Genomic DNA, 23492 nt, shown 5'->3' on the forward strand with positions numbered 1-23492 from the left:
TTGTTGTGACCTTATGCAGATGATTTAACCAACTCTGTGGGGTGTCTCTAGAGGTTAAGCCTCTATGCCCTTTTCTCTAGCTTCAATGACTACTTTAAAGATTATTTTCCCTTTCTTTTAGTACTCTTAGAATGCATATAATGGAAAACTTCCTTAAGTATCCCCCTCCCCCCAAAAAAGACTTGGTTTTCTAATGTGTTGCCATCATCACCTGAAGAGAGAGAAACCCGCATAAGTTTTTTTGATAGGAGAAGCTCAAACTGTGGCAAGAACCTTCATTCTCAAATCCTCTTCCTTATGTTTAATGTTACAGTTTGCCCCAGCATCCATCACTGTACAGGGTCCTGGCGTCTCAGCACTCCCCACCCCTTCCGTGTCCCTTCCCCACCCCCACTCCCTCACCTCTAGGCAAATGAGAATGAAGATCTGGTTGAGATCATAATCTATGCTGTTCAGAACTTGGCCTCCTGCAAAGGTCCATGCAAGCACACTGACTTTCTGTAAGACGCCACTGAGCAGATATCAGATAGAGAGAGCTCCCTCCCTCCTCCCCCTACCACCCTGGATGACTGAAAAACTTAATAACTTGGTATTGTTCAAAGAACCATTCAACCAAATAGAGTGCAATTCTACCTGGTCCTGAAGGTAGGGTATCTGTTAAGTTACCTATACCTCAAAGGCTGTTAGGCATTTATAACATTCCCTAAACCAAGGCTAGCAAAGCCAAAGGTGACTGTAAACTCTGATTGCATGCTTTCTACCTCTCTGTTTGTTTGCAACCACGCACAAATGAAGGCTGTATGCAAAATAGGACACTGAATAAATCCCTCATTCTTGATGGTATTCTTGGGACTAAATGTCTAGTGATCAAGGGGGGAAAACCCCCTAAATATGGAGTTTAGAGACATAAGGCAATAGTGCCTTAAAGAGATTTTTTTTGAGGAGCGAGTAATCTTGTCTTACAATTTCTTAAATGGTCATATATAAGTTTTTAAAAAAAATTGTTGTAATTTCAACTAGGTGTCACAACTCAGTGAACCATTAAAAGTGAACCAGTTCACTGAACCGAATTGCACTGAACAGATGGAATTCCACCCTCTTTATGCTTGACAGACCCTGTGAACAATACAAAGTCTTCTTTGAAATCCCCTCCTCTGAGCTGCTTACCTCATTCACATGAAGGGGACTCTTAAGTCACAAATGTGGTTCCCTAGTTCTTTGTTTATGGATGTTGGATTCTATAGAAAGAAAATTGGATAGTCCATTTTGGCATCCTGAGTACCACCTTCATAATTTTCAAAGTATCAAAGTTACTTCCTCCTCTCATTCTCAAAAACATAATGAAAGTTGAAAGTTATGCTTCCTTCTGAATTCATTCAGAAACCTAATTTAGTTTTACCAAATTCTTTCAGTATCTGTTTTCTTCAAACAGGGCTGAGCACACTGACTAGAGGTTGTGTGTTCCCATTGCTCTTTCCCCATTTATTTTCACTTGCCTTTCTGTGGAATCAGTTTTTGATAGCCCTCAGTTATCAAAAACAAACAGAAGTTCCTCTGCCTTTTATATTTGTAGTGATCAGAGAAAACAGGTAGATAGAGAGGGTTAGAATTGCCAATTACCTGTGGGTCTGCTGGGGTCCAGGAGGGATTTAGAGATCAAAGAGCTGTTGATTGCCAATTGATGCAAATAGCCCTTTGATCTTTAGATTGCTACAACTTTGCTGCTCCCTGACCCACCCCCACCTCCCTTGGAAAGAGCCAACAATTTCCAGTTTTGTTTTGTGGATGTTTGTTGTCATGGCGATTTTGTTGTTCAATCCTTTCAGTCATTTTTGATTCTTTGTGACCCTATTTGAAGTTTTCTTAGCAAAGATACTGGAGCGATTTGACATTTTCTTCTCCAGATCACTTTACAGATGAGGAAACTGAGACAAATTTATGAAATTTTCTCAGTATCACACAGCCAATAAGTATATATATCTGAGCTCAGGAACATGAGTCTTCTTGACTCCAGACTTGGCAATCTATCCTCTGCATTGTGCTATTGCTTTCATGGTATACACCATCTAAAAATCAAATCCAGTATTACTATGTTTCAGAACTTGAATTACTGTAGGACAGGGCTCACAAGACACAGTACTATCTGCCAAGTTTGGAGAGGGAAATTGAAACAAGAAAGAAGTAGACAAAAGAAGAATATAGGGGGATCAGCCAGTAAGAATCAATAATCTGATAGAAATTTGGGTAATAAAGTTCCAGAAATTGAAATACTGAAGTTAATCTCAATTTGTATTCATACTCTCCCTCCTTTCTTTTCTCTCTTCTGTCCATTTGGGGAATTATACTTTTACCTATAGGTGCTCTGCCCAAAGGAATGTATGTGTGTGTATATATATATATATATATATATATATATATATATAATATATATAGTTGAAACCTCATAAGATATCTTGGGGTTCACAAGCTAGATTTTTTTTAAGGATGGGCCTAAACCCAAATCAATCTGGTTTTCATTGATTGGTAACAATAGATCCCAGCCAAAGCTTCTCTTGGTCATTGAGTTCTGATGGCTCAGAATAAGTGTAAATAGCAATTGTTTCCATTTTGGTCAGAAACTGAGGGTCTTCCCCTCTCCAATTGATTCCCCCCACCTCCAATTAAGTAAAAGAGGCCCATTCTTTGTTTCATTTCTTACCTATCCTTAATCACTAAATGGGTGTTGCCTCAAATAAACTGAGACCTGGGAAAGACATTAGCTTAAAACGGCCATGGGTCTTTCTCACTACATTTGGGGCCATAGCTAGATGTCTTGATTTGTATCTTGCTATTGGTCCCAGATGGCTCTGGAGAGGAGAGTGAGGCTGGTGACTTTGTACAGTGCTGCCTCACTTAAATCTAATTCGCTTACAAGTCAGAACATCACATTTCCTATGTCACTGGTCCTTTTTGAGAACAAAAGACAAAAACATTCTACTCATAGTTTAGAGTTTTCATTGAGTGGCTGATGCCTACTGTTATCAGAATTCTATGGTAACCCTGAAGGGTTGGACAGGCTCCCACCAGTGTGCTTTCAATTAACAACCAGCCAGTAGACTCAAATAGCCTTTTGCAAAGGCGTTTTACTAAGATGCTATAGTAGAATTAATTGGGACAAAGCCTCTCACTAAAGCCTGGGAATAGTCTCCTTCAAATATACAAGTCCATGGAAAAATTGGGGTCAAACTTAAAGTTCAATTGTAGACAAGTACATAAATTGGGAACATCTATGGTAAAGGAATAATTCACAACTCCTTGTTATTCTATTGTATGAAAGATCATATAATTTGAAACAGCTTCCTTCCTAAAATGTTTATCTTTCTGTAGCTATCTATTTCTGTACTTATTATTAGTATGCTTCTCTTAGCGTCCTATTGAATGCATTGTCTCCTACCAGTGCTGTTTCTCTGCTTTACGTGGTCAATTTTAGGATATGGGATAGAAGTGAGATAAAGAAACACTCGGTCCTTCTATAAGATGTATTCCTCCTTAAGGAATTGGCTACAAGTCTGAAATGATCAAGCTCCAAACTTGAAATCTATTCCCAATAGGCTACTCTATCATTTAATTGAATAACTACTAAAATTACTTCAAGGCCCCCATAGGTATAGTTAGCTTATTTGGTTAGTCAATCAATGAATTCTCTTGTTGACCTAAAGAGGTTTGTACCTCATAAAGGTATATCACAGGACATAAACCACATTGTTTTCACATTTAAAACTTAATAAAGTCCATTCATTGATTAATTGATTCTGTGACTGCCACCATTGATGTCTGGGTCTGGTGATTGCATTAACAGAAATGGGGCAGAAACCCTCATGTCCTTATAGAAACAAGGATGTTGAATAAACAAAATTCTACTTCAATAAAATTGTTGGAGTGAGAGGGATAAAAAGTGAGGGAACTGCAAGCATATGTATTTTAAGAAAAATTTCAAGTTCATTGAAAATATATGAGTCCACTATTGATAATCTAGAAACTGAAGTTATAATTTTATTGTTAACCCTAAACAAACTAGAATTTCTATAAATAGCAAGGAAATTTTTTTTTCCTTCTGACCTCAGTAAAACCATCATATGAGTCCATATGCACCTCCCAGCTCCAACACAAAGTAAAGATAGAAATGCTGCTGTTTATCCTCTTATCAGAGAGCAAACATCAAAAAGCTGATGGGAAGAATGGATGAATGTTGTTGTCAGCTGCTGCCCTGCTGGTCAGAAGGAATATTCAGGAGCTGAAGGATTGAGTAGAAGCCTTAGGCATATTTCTGTTCTTCCAACATGTTTAGGAAGGTAATATTTCACGACCTTTTCTTGGAGCCTTTAGAGACTTAGTTCCTCAGCATCCTCTGAAGTTTTGATAATAGATCTTGAGATACAAGTGGTATTGCCCTCTTAAATAAAAGTCCAATTCATAAAGATATCACTTGAACCCACTCACATGACCCTTTGCTCTTCTCTTTTGCTTCATCTATAACTATCTTGGCTATGGAGAAGCCCATTATTTTATTTCTCATTTCAAAGATCCGGAACTATAATGTATAGTTAATGAATAATTGTAATATTCTCAGAGGAAGTCAAGAGCAGCTAGGTGGTATAGTGGATAGCATGCTGAACCTCATATCAAGATTTATTTTTCAGAGTTCAAATCTGACTTCAGACACTTTACTAATTATGATTTTGGGCAAGTCACTTAATTTTGCTTCAGTTTCTTTATCTCTAAAATAAGTTGGAGAAGCAAATGATAAATCACTCTAGTGTCATTGCCAAGAAAAAAAAAATAGAAGTTTCTTTTTTTTCCTTTTTTTTTTTACATAGAGTTGGACACAACTGAAAAAAAAATGGCTGAAGAACCACAAAGGAGAGTCAGGTAGGAATGTTACTAATTACATTAAATAACATTGGATCAGAAGCTCAATTCAAAGAGTCTTAATCTCCTGGTATATAGACTTCTAAAAAGTTTTCTACAGTACTCCAAAAAGCAAACCTGGGCTTTGGAGTTAGGGATTTTGTGCAATAATTCTTTTCTTCCCTGAAATTCTGTGGCTGATGAGTGGTCTTCTAGCTTGAAGACTTCTCTTATTAATGGAGATTTCACTCATTCTAATTTCAGACTGCTCTAATTGTTCATTCCAATTCCAAAACTGCTACTCAATTTGTATAATCTTCAACAAGTGATTTCCCTTCTTTGTGACTCCATTTTCTCATCTTTTGTTTTTTTTTTTATATTTACATTCATTTTAAAATATATTTCCATATGTATCATGTTAGGAGAGAAAAATCAGAATAAAAAGGGGAAAACCATGAGGAAAAAAATTGATGAAAATAGTATGTGTCAATCTCCATTAATCTCCATAGTTCTCTCTCTGAATGCTGATGGATCCTTTCTCCCTTTTTATAATTTCTTTCATCTATTAATTCCAATAGTGATTCACAAGTGGACAATTTTACATTTCTACAAAGAATAAAAATGATGTGAATTTTGCTGTGATGTTGAGATCAATAATAGTAACTGAGATGTTGAATATTATAAGACTTACTAAGACCCTGAAATTGTTAAATAGCTTTTCTTAGACCTCATATTTCTTGATCTCTTTGCAGTGTTTACAACATCATCTTACTCCTCCTATCTCTCTCTCCCTTTTTTTCATTGTCAGTTCTTTTCCCTGGTTATTCTCAGAGTAACACAAGAGAAATGCAGTTTATTTGAAGTCAGAAGACCTAAGTTCAATTTTTATATATCAGTGGGTGAATCCATTAAACTCTCTGAGTTTCAGTTTCTTTGTCTTTGGAAATGAGAGAAATGGGCTAAATAACCTTCAAGGCTTACCTTCTAGTGTTAAATCTATTATCACATGACCCTCATATTTGTCTGATTATTCCTCCTTAGTTGCTTTTACTAGGTCATTATGCCCTATCCCTTTTCAGTGAATAAATCTCCCCTGGACCCTCTTTTTTTTTCTTTTTCTTATTGATCTCATCAGCTCTCATGGGTTCAATTATCATAGTAATATAACTATTTACAAGTTTCTTGCTTAATAAAATAGTTATTAATAGAAATATTAACAATAATAGTAATAAAAATAGCAAGAATTCTATTTATCACTTCTTTTCTCTGGAGCTCACTTTATTCATCACTGAATTAGAGGTTCTCTGTGTTTCTACCCAGCTATAGGACCTTTGTCAACTGTTTAGTCTGTGCAGGGTATTGGGCAAGGTGGAGGAAGATACAAAGTGCATAAGACAGAGAGTAGAGTTTTTCCTTTCCTTGTGTCCCCAGCATTCAACATGGTGCCTAGGTTATTGTAATCACATAGTATAGATTTTTGACTTGTTGCTGCCCTCAGAAAGCTTATATCACAAGATGTAAGAGAAAACAGAAATAAAAAAGTTCAAAATAGCATTCTAATAAAAGGTTTTCTGCCCTACGCTCCCTTCCTTCAGAAGGGAGAGGCATCCTTGATACTGGAGAAATGGGATGTCTCTCCATCCCCTCACCCCCCCCCCCCCCCACACACACACACTGTATAGCAACACAGTAGAATTCCACTGATTGGTGAGCACATTCCTTCAGGTATCTTCCGGAAGAAGTTCTATGCCTTGAATAGAAATTTGTTCTAATCAAAATTTTTGAATGAGCAGGATCCCATTTATCTGGCAGCTATCTAGTTTATATGATGGGAACACAACTTCCAGGGGTGACTGAGAAATTATTTTTCTTTCGCAATTTTTCTTTTTTCTTAAATAGTTTTTATTTACCAGATATATGCATGGGTAATTTTACAACACTGATATTTGCCAAACCTTTTGTTCTAATTTCCCCCCTTCCCCACCCCCATTGACCAATACATGTTAAATATGCTACATGTCCAAACATGCTGTACAAAAATAATTGGACTTTGAAAGGAAATAAAAAATGTAGGCGGACAAAAAAAGAGGGACTGGGAATTCCATGTAGTGGTTCATAGTCATCTCCCAGAGTTCTTTCGATGGGTGTAGCTGGTTCAGTTCATTACTGCTCAGAACTGATTTGGTTCATCTCATTGTTGAAAATGGCCTCATCCATCAGATTTGATCATCATATAGTATTGTTGTTGAAGTATACAACAATCTCCTGGTCCTGCTCATTTCACTCAGCATCAGATCATGTAAGTCTCTCTAGGCCTTTCTGAAATCATCCTGTTGGTCATTTCTTACAGAACAATAATATTCCATAATATTCATATACCACAATTTATTCAGCTATTCTCCAATTAATTGGCATCCCCTTAGTTTTCAGTTTCTGGCCACTACAAAGAGGGCTGATACAATTTTTCTTAACCTGAGCATCTTCCAGGGGGAAAACAGAATAGATTTTTTTTCTTTGTTATATAGGTCACAAGTATTGAATTCAAGCACTACTTTTTCCTTGATGTTTTATTGTTACTTCCTCATTGTCACAAAGTATATAAAGAATATAATGGATCCAGATGCTACGCTGAAGAGCTGGAGAACCTCAATTCTAATCTTAGGAAGGATATTGATTGGTGTACAAATATGGAATAATTCTTTGGGTCTTCCTTTTTGCATCTGTGTTTTATTTCACAAAATGGGAGTAATTATATCAATCTACCTCTTTGAGGCATGAGGAACAAGTCTCAAATTATCTTTAAAAAAGAGATCCCTATCATTTCACAATATACTATCCCCTTTTACAGAGGGGAAACTGAGATATAGAGACGTTAGATGACTTGTTCAAGGTCACAAAAGTAGTGGCAGAACAGAAATTAAAATTCATAAGCCTAGAGTCCTTTCCAGGCTATTGCTTAACCTACTGATCCATGTTGCTCTCCCAAGAAGTGCTTCTCATTATGTGAACTTTCAGGTTTCAATGACACAAGACCTTGGCAGGGATTTCAGATAATAATCTCATCTCATATGTTCCAGTTTTTATATAATGAGATTTGCTGCATCTTGTATATATTTACTTAAAAGTAACTGCTGTAGTAGAATAGATTGTAATTGGACATAGAAAACCTGGGTTTGAATCTTGGCTCTATCACACAGTAGGTGTATGACCTTGGGAAAGTTATAAAATCAAAGAATCTCAGAGTTGCAAAGCATCTAGGAGGTCATCTAGTTCAACCTATACCTGACCAGAAATTCTCTCTTAAATATCCACAGCAAAAGATTATCAAGCATTCCCTTAAAGCGGACTCAATGTGTCATTTGATTTTAGGGGGATCTGTGGAGTTGAATAGAAAAAAATTGCATCTTTATGAATAAATGAATAAAATATTTATTAAGCATTTACTATGTGCACAGAATTGTGCTTAAGTTTTGGGGATACAATATGTTAGTTCCTACTTTCAAGGAATTTGCATTCTAATTAGGAGTGATAACATATATGAAGATTTTAGATGCAAGTTCAATGGAAGGTACTATAGTCCATAGGGTTCAGAGGCAAAGCAGATGATAATGCCTTTTCTTTAATTCTATTTCCACTGATACAATTTTATCAATTCCTGATATTAAGGCATTTGACATTATCAAGGACTTTGGGAGTAAAATTTCTTTTCTGGATCTTCAAGAGAAGTCATGTCATTGCCTTCCAAGATGGTTGAGAGATTGTAATTCTACAGAGATTTCTTCCCTGTAAAATAGCTGTATTCTCTGAATTATAAACATTGCTATTCCAGAAGTTCTTGAGTTCAGGTTCCTGGATTATCAAGATCTAAGCAAAGATGATGTTCAAAGTGATAGTGATAGTTTGACTTTCCTAGTAAATACTGCTTCCTGTCAATCCCTAAAGGTAGCTTGGTTGTTTCAGCCAGCCTGGTTTACCTACTCTGAGTTGCATTGTTTGGCAGTTGTAGAAAGTGACTGGTTTCTTTTCCATGGTGATTTCTTTCCTCACTAATTGTGGAAGGGGAAGGACTGGAAGCAAATTTAGCCTTCTCTTTCATATCCCAGAAGTAAGAAGTGTAGTACCCAACACAGTCTGGAAAAATCTGCATAAATTTTTTGACTCTATTTTCTTACCAGAGATTAAGTCTGAATTTGTTTTTCTTTTTCTTTTACATTTGCAGTACCTTATTGTAAAATTTGGGTTAAATATTTGGTCATAGGCTTTATTATATGTACTGTACATATATTTTATGCCTTTTTGGTTTCTAAATTTTTTCTGTGTTATCTGCTGGTCTTTGCATGTTGTCTGCAATATGCACTACACTTCCCCCAAATTCCCATTTAATTTCTTATAATGATCTATGATATGTCAAAATTGTGATGAGGAATATCATGATGTGGACAGGATAACTATAGTTTCAAGGATTTTGGATATGTTATCATTTTAATGTAATTGTTTTTAAGAATAGTCTTACATATTTTATTTTATGCACTTAAAACAATTATTCTGAGAATGGATCCTTAGGGATCATCAGACTTTGAAAACTGTTAAGAACCCTTGTAATTAAAGAATTCCAATGAAGGGAAACTCATAACCTGATGAGGCTGCCCATTCTTTCTATGACAGTTCTCATGGTTAAGAAGTTTTCCCATATGTCAGACCAAAAACTACTTCACAAAAATTTCTATTCTTCTAGTTCTACATTTTTGTACCCAAATAGCTTAAGATTAATTTCAAACATTCAAATATGTCTGGTCTTGCTCTTTGCTTCTCTGACAATTTTTACAGTAAATTTTATTTTATTTTTTCTCAGTTTATAAACATTAAACTTTTATTCTTTTTATTTCTTCCTACCTGTTGCTCTTTTTTTTTTTTGCTTTTTCAGCTTTATTTTATTTTATTTTATTTTAGTGTGTGTGTGTGTGTGTGTGTGTGTGTGTGTGTGTGTGTAAATCCAATTTTCTTGTTGCACGGTAAGAATTAAATTCTGAAGGTATAAGTAACCTGGGTAGGAAGACAATAGTGCAAATAGTTTACATTCAATTCCCAGTGTTCATTCTCTGGGTGTAGCTGTTTTTGTCCATCATTGATCAACTGGAAGTGAATTGGATCTTCCTTATGTTGAAGATATCCACTTCCATCAGAATATATCCTCGTACAGTATCATTGTTGAAGTGTAATAGTGATCTCCTGGTTCTGCTCATTTCACTCAGCATCAGTTAATGTAAGTCTCTCCAAGCCTCTCTGTATTCATCCTGTTGGTCATTTCTTTCTTACAGAACAATAATATTCCATAACATTCATATACCATAGTTTACCCAACCATTTTCCAATTGATGGACATCCATTCATCTTCCAGCTTCTAGCCACTATGAAAAGGGCTACCACAAACATTTTGGCACATATAAGTCCCTTTCCTTTTTTTAGTATTTCTTTGTGATATAAGCCCAGTAGTAGCCCTGCTGGATCAAAAGGTATGCACAATCTTCATATTTTTAAAGTATTTCTTATAAATAACACATTGCTTTCTATTACATTTTGCTATCATTCTCTGCTTCATCAGCAAATTCATCCCAGTTCATCATATTAGATTATCAAAATCATGTGATTTCCTTTGTCATTTTCTGATGCTTTTCTTTCTCTTTATTTTCCACTTTTTCTTTATAAATAATAAGTAAACAGTGAGAGAAGGATTCTTTGCACTAGTTCTCGAAGTTTGGTATAAACCTGTTCTATCCCTCCTTTCTTTCCCTCATCCAAAAGACAATTGTGAGTTTTTATTCTTTGTTTTTGTTTAAACTTCTTTTCAAGATCCATCCCCCTTAATTAGTTTTATTTAGGATTAAGCTATTTCTTAATTCATCCTCTTTTGTCTCTCTATCTCTCTTTCTCTCTCTCTTTCTCTGTATTTTCTTCCTTTTCATCTTTTCATTTTTTCTTATTAAATGAAATGGATTTCTATACCCAACTATGTATTTCTTCCTTCTCCCATTAACCAGTTCAGATGAGTGTGAAGTTCAAGTATTATTTCTCATTCCAAATCTTCCTTTTTTATTAGAAGTAGTTTTCTACTTACACATATACATATATTATGTGAGATTATTTCTGATTCTTTTCCTTTCTTTTCCTCCTAGTATATTATTTTCCCCTTTCCTTTGAACTCTTATTTTATAATCATCAAAACATAACAGCACCACTCTCTGTTTTATTAGACTTCTTCAATGATCTCTGATGATGATAGAATTCTTAGGGAATCCTTTATCATTCCTTGAAACCAGAAGGAAAACAATTTATCCCTATTTAGTCCCTTTTGATTGCTAACTTATGTTTACCATTTTATGTTTCTCTTAACTCCAGTATTTATATTGCAAATTTTCTACTCAGCTCTGTCCTTGCCATTAGGACACCTTGGAAATCCTCTATTTTATTAAAGATCCATTTTTCTGCATTCTTTAGGATTGTAACTCAGTATTTCTGCATAAAATTTTCTTTGTCATAAGTGTGTCTCTTTTTCCTTCTGGAAGATTGTTTCTTAAGCTCTCTGCTTTTTGTGATGGCTGCTAAATTTTATGTGATTCTGACTGTAACTTATCAGTATGTGAACAATATATTATTCCTATTTTCACATTGCCCTCTAGTTTTAAAAGATCTATTCAGTTTTTCTTTTATGGTTTCTTAAAATATGGTGTATAGTCTTTTTTTTTTCTTCTTGGTTTTGGTGTTCAGGACAGTGATTCTTAAATTCTCTCTTTTATCTGTTTCTAGATTAAATGTTTTGGCTATATTATGCTGATGAGGTTTAGAATTGGGGTACCTAAATGAAATTAGGGTTTAATTGAGGTCTAGTGGCAAGTTCAGGGTACAGGGAGTCAAATGGAGCTCCCCTGCAACATCTTTGGATTCTGCGCAAGGATACAGAGTTAAATGAGGTCTAGTGGTGGCACAAGCAGTTCTCTGTAAAGGAATTTACAGATCCCAAAACAAGGTTGATAAAAGAGATTTATCATGGGGTTTGGAAGTAAAGTTAAAGTCTAGTTATTCAAGTTGAAGGTAGAGATAAGAGGGCACTGGAAACAGTGTTCCAGTGGGTAGAGATCCTTGCCATGCCAGGCATAAGACTGCCATGATTGGAACCTCTGCAAAGAAAGGGCTCCAGCTTGGCTCTTTTATAATAGGGAGCTTTGGCTACAAGCTGAAGGGGGCTTGTGGGTGGAGTCCCAGGTTGGGTTTCAGCCAGGGTTAGAATTTAAATTGAATTCCAGGGGTTTTGGGACTGAGTGGTCCCCCCCAGATAAAAAAGATGAAACTGTTTGTACTTGGGGTGGAGTCCCCTCACTGAGGCAGAGTCAGAAAAGGTTTTCTCCTTTAAGGATTTTTTAGAATTTTGGGGTTTCCTCTTCAATGCCTTATTTCTTCATTTTCAGGATTTTTAACTTTGTTTAATATTTCTTATTGTCTCATGAAATCGTTTTATTTCAATCATTGTAATTTTCAGAGTTTGTTGTCTGAGATTTCTTTTTATCTAATACGAAGATACTAATTTTATTTCCAATCTTTCTTCTATAATTCTTGTCTATTTCCCATTGTTTTCTGCCCCTTCTTATTTTATTTGTAAAAAAAAAAAAAAGCCTCTAAAAATTAGTGCTTTATATATTCTGGTAATTCTAGTTGAATTTGCACTTAAGCTCTTTTTTAGGCTTTAATTATAGAGGTATTGGAATAATTTTTTTCTTCTAGATTTGTGTTTTGAATGTATTGTTGCCAAAATAACTCTTTATGATGATTTTTTTTCTTTATGATGAATTTGTTTTGTTTATTTGTTTGCTCATTCTTAAAACCTACTTCCTAACTTTGGCCTTTATGTTAGGACCAGATTCTTTGTACTTCTAGAGGAAATGTTTGGGTTTAATTTTTATTCTTTTTAGACTTATTGCTACTTCCTCAGGGCAAGGCAGTGAATATTGCATTACTCCAGGATCCCAGGGTCAGTTGGAGACTTACAAGCTTTCTATATTTCCAAAACAGTCCGAATCAGGACAAAGCCAAGTTGCTACCTTCCTGGTCTGACTTGGGTGTGGGTCTGAGCAATTCATTTATGGGCTTGCTCTTGTTCAGAACTCCAGTAGAGTGCAGCTGAATGTAAGCACTATGACACAGCTAGAAAAGTCAACTTGTTCAGAGTAACAGAACTTCAGCCTCTCCTTTGATCTGAGTTTTCTGCCTTGATATTTCTGCTATAAGCTCCAGATTGGGAAGAAGGCTAGAATTGAGATCCTTGTTCTGTTTTGATCCTAGGATCAGAGCTACATAATTGGTCCTTGCTTCTACTCCTCACTCAATCCACAATCTAGGATCCATGGCATCACATTTTCTAGATCTTTGTGGAAGAGCAGTAGCAGAAAGGTGGGCTGCCATCTTGGGTTTTGAATCCTTCTTTATTTCTTCATGCCAAATATTTCTGTTTCTTTCTATCAGCTCTCATATTTTATGGTTTCTATGGAATTCATCATCTTAGTTGTCCTCCAGAAACTCCTCCACTTGTCAATATCCTTTCTAAGGATCCCAGAAAAAGAATATAATATTCCAAAGTAGCCTAATTAGAGCACTTACTTCTTTCCATGTTTTAGTTTCCTCATCCTTAAAGTGAGGATAAAATAATTGTACAATGTACAGTTATTTTAATGGAAGTCTTATAAACCTTGAGGTACTCTAGAAATGTCACTTATAGTTTAAATAGTCAACATAGTTTAAATTTGTTAAGTGGGTGTGGGGAATCATATAATGAGGGAATGACATTCAGAAAGTGAAAATGACAATGGCATAGGTTTATTGAGAAGGTGTAAGAGGGCTTGCAGCCCCCTCTCCCCCCAGCCTTGGACATCACACAGGGCATGGCTCAGGTAATTGGAGAGTAGCCTTGTAAAGGTGAACAAGATGGTGCTGGGAGGAATCGAGTCCCACCCAAAGGAGCAACGTGACAGTTCCTAGGAAAGGTATGTCAGACTTTAGAGGGGAGTAGCTTGAACAGCCTTATTAGGAAAGTATTGCAGACATCATATCTACATGTAGCTTCCTGTAGAGAATCATGTATCTACTATAGGCTAGAATGTGATTGCATAGGGAGTTGTAACTGGAAACAAGCACCAAGATGATAAAAGCACTGGCAGTCTTTATAATAAACGGAGTCTCACACCACCTTGGCTCTTACCCCTCATTGCTCACAGTTTTCGCCATTTCAGGTGGCAGGCAGTGCTGGTCACATAAGGCCTGTTCCACTTGGGAGTTGGGGCCGAGACCCCCCAACAAGAAGGAAGTCTCAATATGATTGCAGTGGTTGGTTATTCTCAGCATGGTGGGGCTCTAGAAGGGGCTGCATTTTGAGATAAATTGAGCCACCTCTTCCAAATTTCAGACCAGCATTCTTCCTACCAAATCATGCTATGACCATTGTTAAAATTGTAGAAGTTCTTACCAACAATACCATCATGCTACAGGAAAATGCATCTGTATTCTTCCTAATTTCACATTTTATTTTTAGATAAGGACAGATAATTTTTTAAAAGGCTTATCTTAAAATAGAATTACAATTCCTTTGAGTAATTCTGAAATGTTTTTTTTAAATTGGGAATTAGTATAGATCTTAATGTAGATAAATGTGATGGTGGTATCTATTTTTATTTGTACCTTTGTTGGAATCTTGGGTATTTCTGGTCCATTATGCATAGTAACACTACACAACAATACTCATAAGAGTGCCTTCACTCAAACCCCTTTATAGATTTGTTTCTTTCCATGTAGGAAGAAAGGAGGTAAATGTGGCTTGATTTAGAAAAGTTTGAAGAAACTATCTATCTATTCTAATTCCCCTCTAACATTTCCAGAAAAGGAGTCAATCCTCACTTGGACTTTGAATATTTAATGCCTGTTCTATCCCAGTAGCTCTTGCTTCAATGGATGCTTACTTACTAACTATAAAGTGACATCATTCACTTTCTTGTCTCTATTTGCCTAATTTCCCAAGAGTATAAATCTATATCTTCCATGCCTCTATCTTTTCCACTACCTAGACATTAGATAGTAAGGCTAGCAGTGGACTTGGGCCTATAATGTCATTATCACCAAAGCTAGGAAAAGAGAAATGGAGGTGACATCTGGCTAACAACTAGCACGGAAAGCTAAATTTTAAATATATTTTTAGTCTTAACTTCCCCCCTGCCCCATTCTTTCTACTCCCTATAATTAATATTTTACCAAAAAAGAATGACATTTTAATCAAGGAAATTATTTTAGAGTCCTATTATTATATTTTAAAGAGATTATATTCGCTTGTTATTAAAATTAGTTTTTACAAAAGTAAATATTTTTCTCTGTTTCTGTGTCTTCTCTTTCTCTCTCTGTACATCCTACTAATATAAAGCACAACAGTTGATTCCAATCAACTTTTTTCAACTCATTTCACATTCTCAGTATTTTATACTTCCATTACCATTCACAAATATCCTCAGAAGTGTGTTCCAATCTGGTGATATTATGATAACTTTCCCCTAAGGGTTTCCTTGTTTCTACGTTATAGTATTCATTTTACCTATTCTCCTTTCCTTGGCCTAAGTCCAGAATAGCCCCTGGTATTGTTGATTGCTTTGTATATTGTGTGAAGAAACATTTCAGTACAACATTACTAGGCAGGCATCGTTCTGATTCTATTCATTATATCAGTCAATGTCAGGGTGATTGAAATGCACCAGTCATTGTTTGCCTAATATTTATCTTCCTGGGCCTATTCTGGTCTTCTATTTTGGATTAAACATATTTTAAAGAAGCAAAGATACTTCCATATTATGACATGTTATGGTGAAGAATGTGTTAGATTTGGAATCAGAAGATGATTGCATTTAGGTCCCTTCTTTGGTATTTATTCATTGTGTGGTGATGGGCAAGTCATTTAAAATTCTTGAGCTTCAGTTTCCTTTCCTGTAAAATGGGGTTAATATTACCTGAAGCAGAGGCAGAGCCTAGTTTAGATGGTGCAGTAAAGGAAAGGACTCATCTGAGCTCTCCCTCAAACCCTTGCAAATACCTTTAAATAATACCTCTAAACAAATTCTATAGCAGCAGAACCCACAAAAAAGATAGAGTGAAATAATTTTCCAGCTCAAGACAACTTAGAAGGTCAGCAGATAATTTTATTTTAACTTGCCATCTACAGTGTAAAATTTTTCAATCATTTTGAAATGGAAAAGAATAAAACACTTTAAAAAATTAAGGTTAGCAGGAAAGATCTATCCAACTAGGATAAGAGTAGAGTTCAAGCAAGGGTAGAACTCACCAGCATAGCACCTGTTTGAGCAAATCAGGAGCAGACCTTGGGAGCTAATAATCATTAGCAGAAATAGTAGTAACAACTGTTTTCAGAGCTTTCAATTCATAGACAGTGATGGAGTCAACTAATTGGTCAGAAGGATATTACAGAGGTCTCTTCGCTAGCACCAAGTCAGGACTTTGTTACTTTGTCCATACTCAGATCTAGGTCACAGTCCTAGATAGCAATTCCAGAGTGAGGAAGAACAGTAGCTTACCAGAGCTTTTAGCCTCAACAGAACAGGGACCCTTTTCATACTGCTAATAGATCATTCACAGACCAGAGCAAAGGCTGGGAGAGTAATAAACACTCCTTTCCTTAGAATAGACCACTTTGGAAGAACTGAAGATTTATGAATTCCTAGAATATTTTTGAAAATAGCTGCCCAAAATCTTTAAAGCTTGAGACAGTGTATCCTCCACCTAGAAGAAGAAAAACTAAGTCTTGAACTGGGAAAATGAGCACACCAGTTTCTGATCCTAGAAAGTTGCTATGATAATAAGGAAGATCAAAACGTATGCAGAAGCAGATAACAAAGTAAAGCTCCCATATCCAAAACTTCCAAGAAAAAATAAGAATTGATTCTAAATCATGGAAGAGCCCAAGAAGGATTTTGAAATTCAAGTAAGAGAGGTAAAGGGAAAATTGGAAAGAGAAATTAGATTGATGCAAGAAAATCATGAAAAATGAGTCAACAACTTGGTAAAGGAGACACACAACCTCTCCAAATAAACCTGAAGAAAATAACATCTTAAAAAACAGACTAGGCCAAATGGTAAAGGAGGAACAAAAAGCCAATGAGGAGAAGAAATCTTAAAAAGGAGAATTGGCCAAATGGAAAAAAAGGAGGTAAATAAGCTCACTGAAGAAAATAATTCCTTAAAAATTAGAATTGAGCAAATAAATATTAATGACTTCATGAGAAATCAATAAACATAAATTAAAACCAAAAGAATGAAAAAATAGAAGACAATGTGAAATATCTCATTGGAAAAACAACTAACATAGAAATAGATCCAAGAGAGATGATAACTAAAATAATTATACTATTTGAAAGCCATTATCAAAAAAGAACTTAGTCATCTTTCAGGAGATTATCAAGAAAAACTGCACTGATATTTTAGAATCAGAGGGTAAGATAGTAATGGAAAGAATTCACTGATAATTTCCTGAAAGAAATACCGAAATGAAAACTAACAGGAACATTAAAGCTAAATTCCAAAGCTAAAATATAAAGGAGAAAATATTGCAAGTACCTAGAAAGAAACAATTCAGGCATGTGGAGTCATAATCAGCATAATACAAACTTTAGCAGTTTCTACATTAGAATGTGATATTCGGGAGGGCAAAGGAGTTAAGATTACAATCTAGAATCAGCCACCCAGCAAAACTGAGTATAATCCTTCAGGGGGGGAATGGAAATTTAATGAAATAGAGGACTTTTGAGGATTCTTGGTGAAAAGTCCAGTACAGAATAGAAAATTTGGCTTTTAAATAAATACAAGTCTCAAGAGAAGCAAAGAAAAGAGAAACAGAAAAGGGAAGTCATAAGGGATTCAGCAAAGTTAAACTGTTCATATTTCTACCTGGGAAGATTATATTTGTAACATAAAAACTTTCTCATTATTAGGACAGATGGGAGGAATATATATAGACAGAGGGTACAGATGTGAATGAAATATGAAGGGATAATACCTAAAAATAAAATTAAGATGTGAGAAAAGAATGTACTGGGAGAAAGGGAGAGGTAGAATTGGATAAATCATTTCACATGAAAGAGGCAAGATAAAGATTTTACTGTGGAGGGGAAGATGAAGGAGATAAAGGGGAATGAGTGAGCTTTACTCTCATCAGAATTGGCTCAGAAAGTACATAACATACACACTCAATAGGGCATAGAAATCTATCTTATCCTACAGGAGAATAGGAGGGAAGGGGAATAAGAGAGGGAGAAGGTGATAGAAGGAAAGGTAAATTGGGGGAGGGAGTAATCAGAAACAAAACTTTTTGAGTAGGCACAGAGTGAAAGGAGAGAGAGAACTGAACAAAAGGGGAAAAGAGAATGGAAGGAAATAGAGTTAGCAATAATAACTGTGAAAAGATTTTTGAAGTATGTTTTTCTGATAAAAGCCTCATTTTTCAAACATATTGTGAACTGAATCAAATGTATAAAAATAAGATCCATTCCCAATTGATCTAGTGATAAAAAGATTTGAACGGTTTTCTGTTGCAGTAATTGAAGCTATCTACAGATATGAAAAATGACTCGCTATTGATTGGAGAAATGCAAAGTAAAACAATTTTAAGTACTATCTCATACCTATTAGGCTGGCTAATAAGACAGAAGAGGAAAATGAGAAATGTTGGAAAGCGTGTGGAAAAATTCAACCATTTTGTAGAGCGATTTGGAACTATGCACAAAGGGCTATAAAAGTATACATACCCTTTGTCTTAGATACTATACCACTACTATCCCAAAAGAGATAAAAAGCAAAAAAAAAAGAAAAGGACCTATATGTACAAAAATATTAATAGAAATTCTTTTCTGGGGGCAAAGAATTGGAAACTGAGAGGCTATTCATCCATTGGGGAATGGCTGAACAATTTGTGTATGTGATTATGATGGAAAACTATTTTTTATAAGAAAAGATGAGCAGGATGCTCTCAAAAGAATCTAGAAAGATTTTTGTGATCTGATGCCAAATGAAATGTTCTATGTACAAAAGTAACAGCAATACTGTAAGATGATCAGTTGAATGACTTAGCTATTCTCAGCAATATAATGATCCAAGACAGTTATGAAGTACTCATAATGAAAAAAAAAAAACCTCATGGTTTATGAATACAGATTAAAGTATACTTTTTTATTTCATTTTCTTGAGGGTGTTTTTTTTGGCTTAAGTTTTTTTCAACATAATTATATACATATATGTGTGTGTATATGTATTTTTCATGATTATATATTATAATCTAATTTGAATTGTTTGCCTTATTCATGTGGGAAGTTGGAGAGGGAAGAAGGGAAAAATTTGTAACTTAAAATTTTAAAAACAAGTGTTAAAAAGGTTTTACATATAAATGGAGAAAAAGAATATACTAAATTAATTTAATTTCAAAAATAAAAAGTAAGTTAAAAAATAACAAGCATTTACCTCACAAGACTACAAATACCAAATGAAGGGTGTATCTGTGTGTATTTGTATGTATGTGTATGTGTGTGTGTGTGTGTATCTGTGTGTGTGTGTGTGTGAGTGTATTTGTATGTATGTGTATGTGTGTGTATTATTTTGGAAATCTTGATATGTTACCTGGACATCACATAGCTTAAACTTTGATAGGCAAGTTGAAGTCAAAGGAAAAATGTGTGAATTAAGACTTCACTAATTCAAAACTATAATTATAGTTATTTAAGATTCATTCTTATTTTTTACCTTTGTTTTAAGAAAAAAAGATTTAATAAGCAAGTGAATAACAAAATTATATTGGGAATATTTAACTCAGTTAAGAAAACAATGCCTTGAACAATTTTTTAACACATTATTTGTTTAATCAGAATTCTCTGTCTTTCATAGTTGAAATCTTAGAGTCGGATTTGACTTCTTATTTATCTTCATATTGAATCAGTGACCAAGTCTTTCTTCTCTCTCTCTGTCTCATATCTGAATGTTTTACCCTCTTTTTTCTGATTCATACCATCACCAAGAGAATTTGGAACCAAGTCACCTCACACAGAGATTGAGGGAATTGACATATTTCTCTAGAATCAACACTCCCCCACTCCCTCACTTGTAGTCTTCCTGAAATTACTTGTCACTCCTCTGTTCAATAATTTTCAGGGGCTCTTTATTGACAACAGAATAAATTCTAAGTTCAAGGTACTTTGTAGTAGCTTCTGACCTCTCTTTAGCTTTAACTAAAACAGTTCTTGAATTCCTGAATGATCTATTTCAGCCAAACTTATTTATTTCTTCCTGGATTTTGTACCTATCTTCAATTTTCTTGTCTCTGCACTTTTGTTATCTCACTCATTTAGAGCATCCTTCTCCCTCCACTCTTAGTATTAAAAACATATTTATCCTTCAAGATTCATCTTAAACGTCACTTCTTCCATAAAATCTTTCTTGCTTCATCCCAGTCCAACTTAGTCCGACCACACTCTCTCCCTCCTCTAACATTTGTCAATTACTGTCTGTATAATTCATTTGGAAAATAGCTATATATTATTTTATAATAAATTCTCTTGCTTGAATTTTTATTTGATACTCTTATTTAGATTTCATTTTTAAGCATTTAAATCAGAGAAGTATAGACTCTTAGAGTTGGACAATCTCTCTAGTGTTTGAATTTTTAATTTTGTGTGTGTGTGTGTGTGTGTGTGTGTGTGTGTGTGTGTGTGTGTGTGTTTGTGTTTTGTAGATTCTTCAGGTAGGATGACAAGTAGACCCCTTTTCAGATTAATGTTTTTTTAAATGCTTAAGATAAAATTCACAGGATTAAAAAGTAAACCAATTATAATGAAAAATAGTTTTCAAAATATTGTTAAAAGTTCATACTCCTCTAGTTAAGGAACCCTTCTTTTAGACCAATCCCATGTTCCAAACGTGAATCCTATCTACAATATCCCTGACAAGTGACCATCTACTTTCTTAAAGGACTCCATTTATAGGGAATCTATTCTCTGCTAAGATTATCCATCCAATCTTTAAAAATCTCTAACTGTTATGAATAATTTGGGACAGCTAAGCAGCACAATAGATAGAGCACTGAACCTAAAATGAGAAATCTCATTCTTCAAATCCCACCTCAGACACTTACTAGCTGTAGGATCCAGGGCAAGTAACAACCTCTATTTGCTTCAATTTTCTCATCTGCAAAATGAAGATGACAGCACCTATTTCCTAGAATTGTATGAAAATCAAATGTGATAATATTTATATAGTTCCTAGCACATTGCAATATAAGTGTTAACTATTATTCTTATTTTCTTTATTTTGAGCTGAAATCTATTGTTCTACCTATTGTTTTTATTCTATCTTCTGAGACTAAGTGGAAAAAAAAAGTCTATTTCCTTTTCCAAATGTCATCCTTCCAAATATTTAAAAATTATCGTGTCCTCACTAAAGCTTCTCTTCTCTATACAAAATGGAAAACATCATGTCAGATATGATGTTTGTTAGTGATGTCTTAGATCCACTAAAATATCACTTTCATGTCTAATCACAGTAGTAATTATTCACAGGAAGAAAAAGAACACATTCAGGTATATACACAATTATTGTATTTATCATAGATGCAACATATAATACAATATCTTGGCACCTAGGTGGGGCACAGTGGATGGGGAGTGCTACCCTGAAGTCAGGAAGACTCATCTTCCTGAGTTCAAATATGACCCTGGCACCTCACCCTGTTTACCTCAGTTTCCTTATCTGTAAAATCAGTTGGAGTTTCTTTGCCAAGAAAACCCCAAATAGGATTACAGAGATCAGATGGCACTGAAAATGACTAAACAAAACCAAAATTCAACATTTACCATGTAGTTATAAAACTATAGTTTTGTTTTTGTTTTTGTTCAGAAGAGGCCATTCCTTAGGAATTATTACTTGGAACATGGGAGTCCTTAGAAAAATGCAGTTTAATATTTGTGACTCATACTTTCATGAATAAAAAAAGAAACATATATATATATATATATATATATATATATGTGTGTGTGTGTGTGTGTGTGTGTGTGTGTGTGTGTGTGTACACCTTTGTATATATGCTGATGTTTAATTTATTCCACTTAGTAAATCCCCAGCTAGAACTAGTGCCAAGTGAGATCTAACTTCTGGCTCCATCAGTGGAAGCACTGTACTCCAGCAAAGCTGAGTGCTTTGCCCATCTAGCTACTGGTAGACTACCCCAGACCCTATTCTAGGCTCTTTTGATAACTGATGTAAATGGGACTCTCCTCCCTCTTCTTTCTATCTCTAACCTTTTTGTTATATCTTCTTTCTTCCTCTCCTGGTCAAATACTGACAAGCATTGCTACCCTTCTGGAGGAAACAGAATCTTTTCTCTGCTCTGATCCTTATGCTCACTCCTTTCTTCTCAATAATGGAAGAATATAGCCAGGTGCATCCTGAAGATTCTTGAGCTTTACCATTTGCCTTATAGCTGAATCCTCAGATTCATCAAGCCTACCTACTTTGCAGTTTACTCAATTAGAGTGTGAACGCCTTGGGGAAAAAAAAAAAGGAAATGTCTTCTTTCTTTTTTTCCCCCTCAGTGCTTAAAACAGAGTAAACACTTCATAAATACTTTTCCATTCATTCATCTGTTCATTCACTTTAGACTTAAAAACCTTACACCTAACATTCAGTTCTTCCTCCTCATGACATAAGGGATGGATAGGTTTGGGATTCAGTATTTTTCCATCTGATGATGCAGGAATTTTTGACAGCAGCTCATCTCAGCTCTGAGCTCACTGTTCTTGGAGCAAAGAGAGAAAAAAACAACAACTTAACAATGGGATCTAGCACAATTTTGTTTTTGCTCTCCTTTCATCTTGAGACTTTTAGTTTACCATGACCAAGTAGTATGTCACAATGTCTCTCTGGTCTTTCACTTTCTTCTTTCTTTTAGGAGATAATATTTTTCTCCATTCCTGAAGTACCCTCATCATAATTTAATGATCACTAACAATGATTTAGCAATGCCATCTATCTGCTTTTTCGGTACCTGATACATGTTTATTTGGGCTTCATGACTTCCATTTCCTTATGTGTCTACTATATGCCTTCTAATTATCTTTTTACTCATACTTCCTAATATATGGTTCCACCTACATGCCAGTTATCTTTATTCTAGTCTTCGTAATCTGAAGATAACTCTTCTTTATCTAAAATCTATTATTTTGTCTGTTGCCTTCAACCTAACAATAAGTTTTCAAGAATTATTTTTTGGTGATGTGATTTGTTTTTGTGTTTGATTAATACATCATGTTTTGTACATGACTAATTAGGTTGAGAAAATTGATCAGAGTATTGGTCAATGAATTAATCCCCAACCTTAGTTTAAGGACTCTTTAATGCTGAATGTAAGCAAACAAACAAAAATAAGAAAATGCTGGAGGTATGTCTATACCTTTGTTTATCTTTCCCAGCAGATTTAGTAAATTAAATTATTCAGCCCTCAAGGAAAGGGTGACTTTCTTTATATTTTC

General features: G+C 34.9%; 1 protein-coding gene across 2 annotated transcripts in view; it reads right to left on the minus strand.

Annotated features, from left to right (window-relative positions):
- The window catches only part of KLHL14 (kelch like family member 14), a 177677-nt gene extending 177176 nt beyond the window's left edge, over nucleotides 1-501 (minus strand). For both annotated transcript variants that reach the window (XM_074277491.1, XM_074277476.1), the window contains exon 1: nucleotides 403-501. The gene's annotated coding sequence lies outside the window, so the exon portion shown is untranslated. The remainder of the gene's footprint in view (nucleotides 1-402) is intronic.
- Between the last annotated feature and the right edge of the window lie 22991 nt (nucleotides 502-23492).

The sequence above is a fragment of the Sminthopsis crassicaudata genome, chromosome 1 (assembly GCF_048593235.1).
Source record: "Sminthopsis crassicaudata isolate SCR6 chromosome 1, ASM4859323v1, whole genome shotgun sequence".
Taxonomy (NCBI): domain Eukaryota; kingdom Metazoa; phylum Chordata; class Mammalia; order Dasyuromorphia; family Dasyuridae; genus Sminthopsis; species Sminthopsis crassicaudata.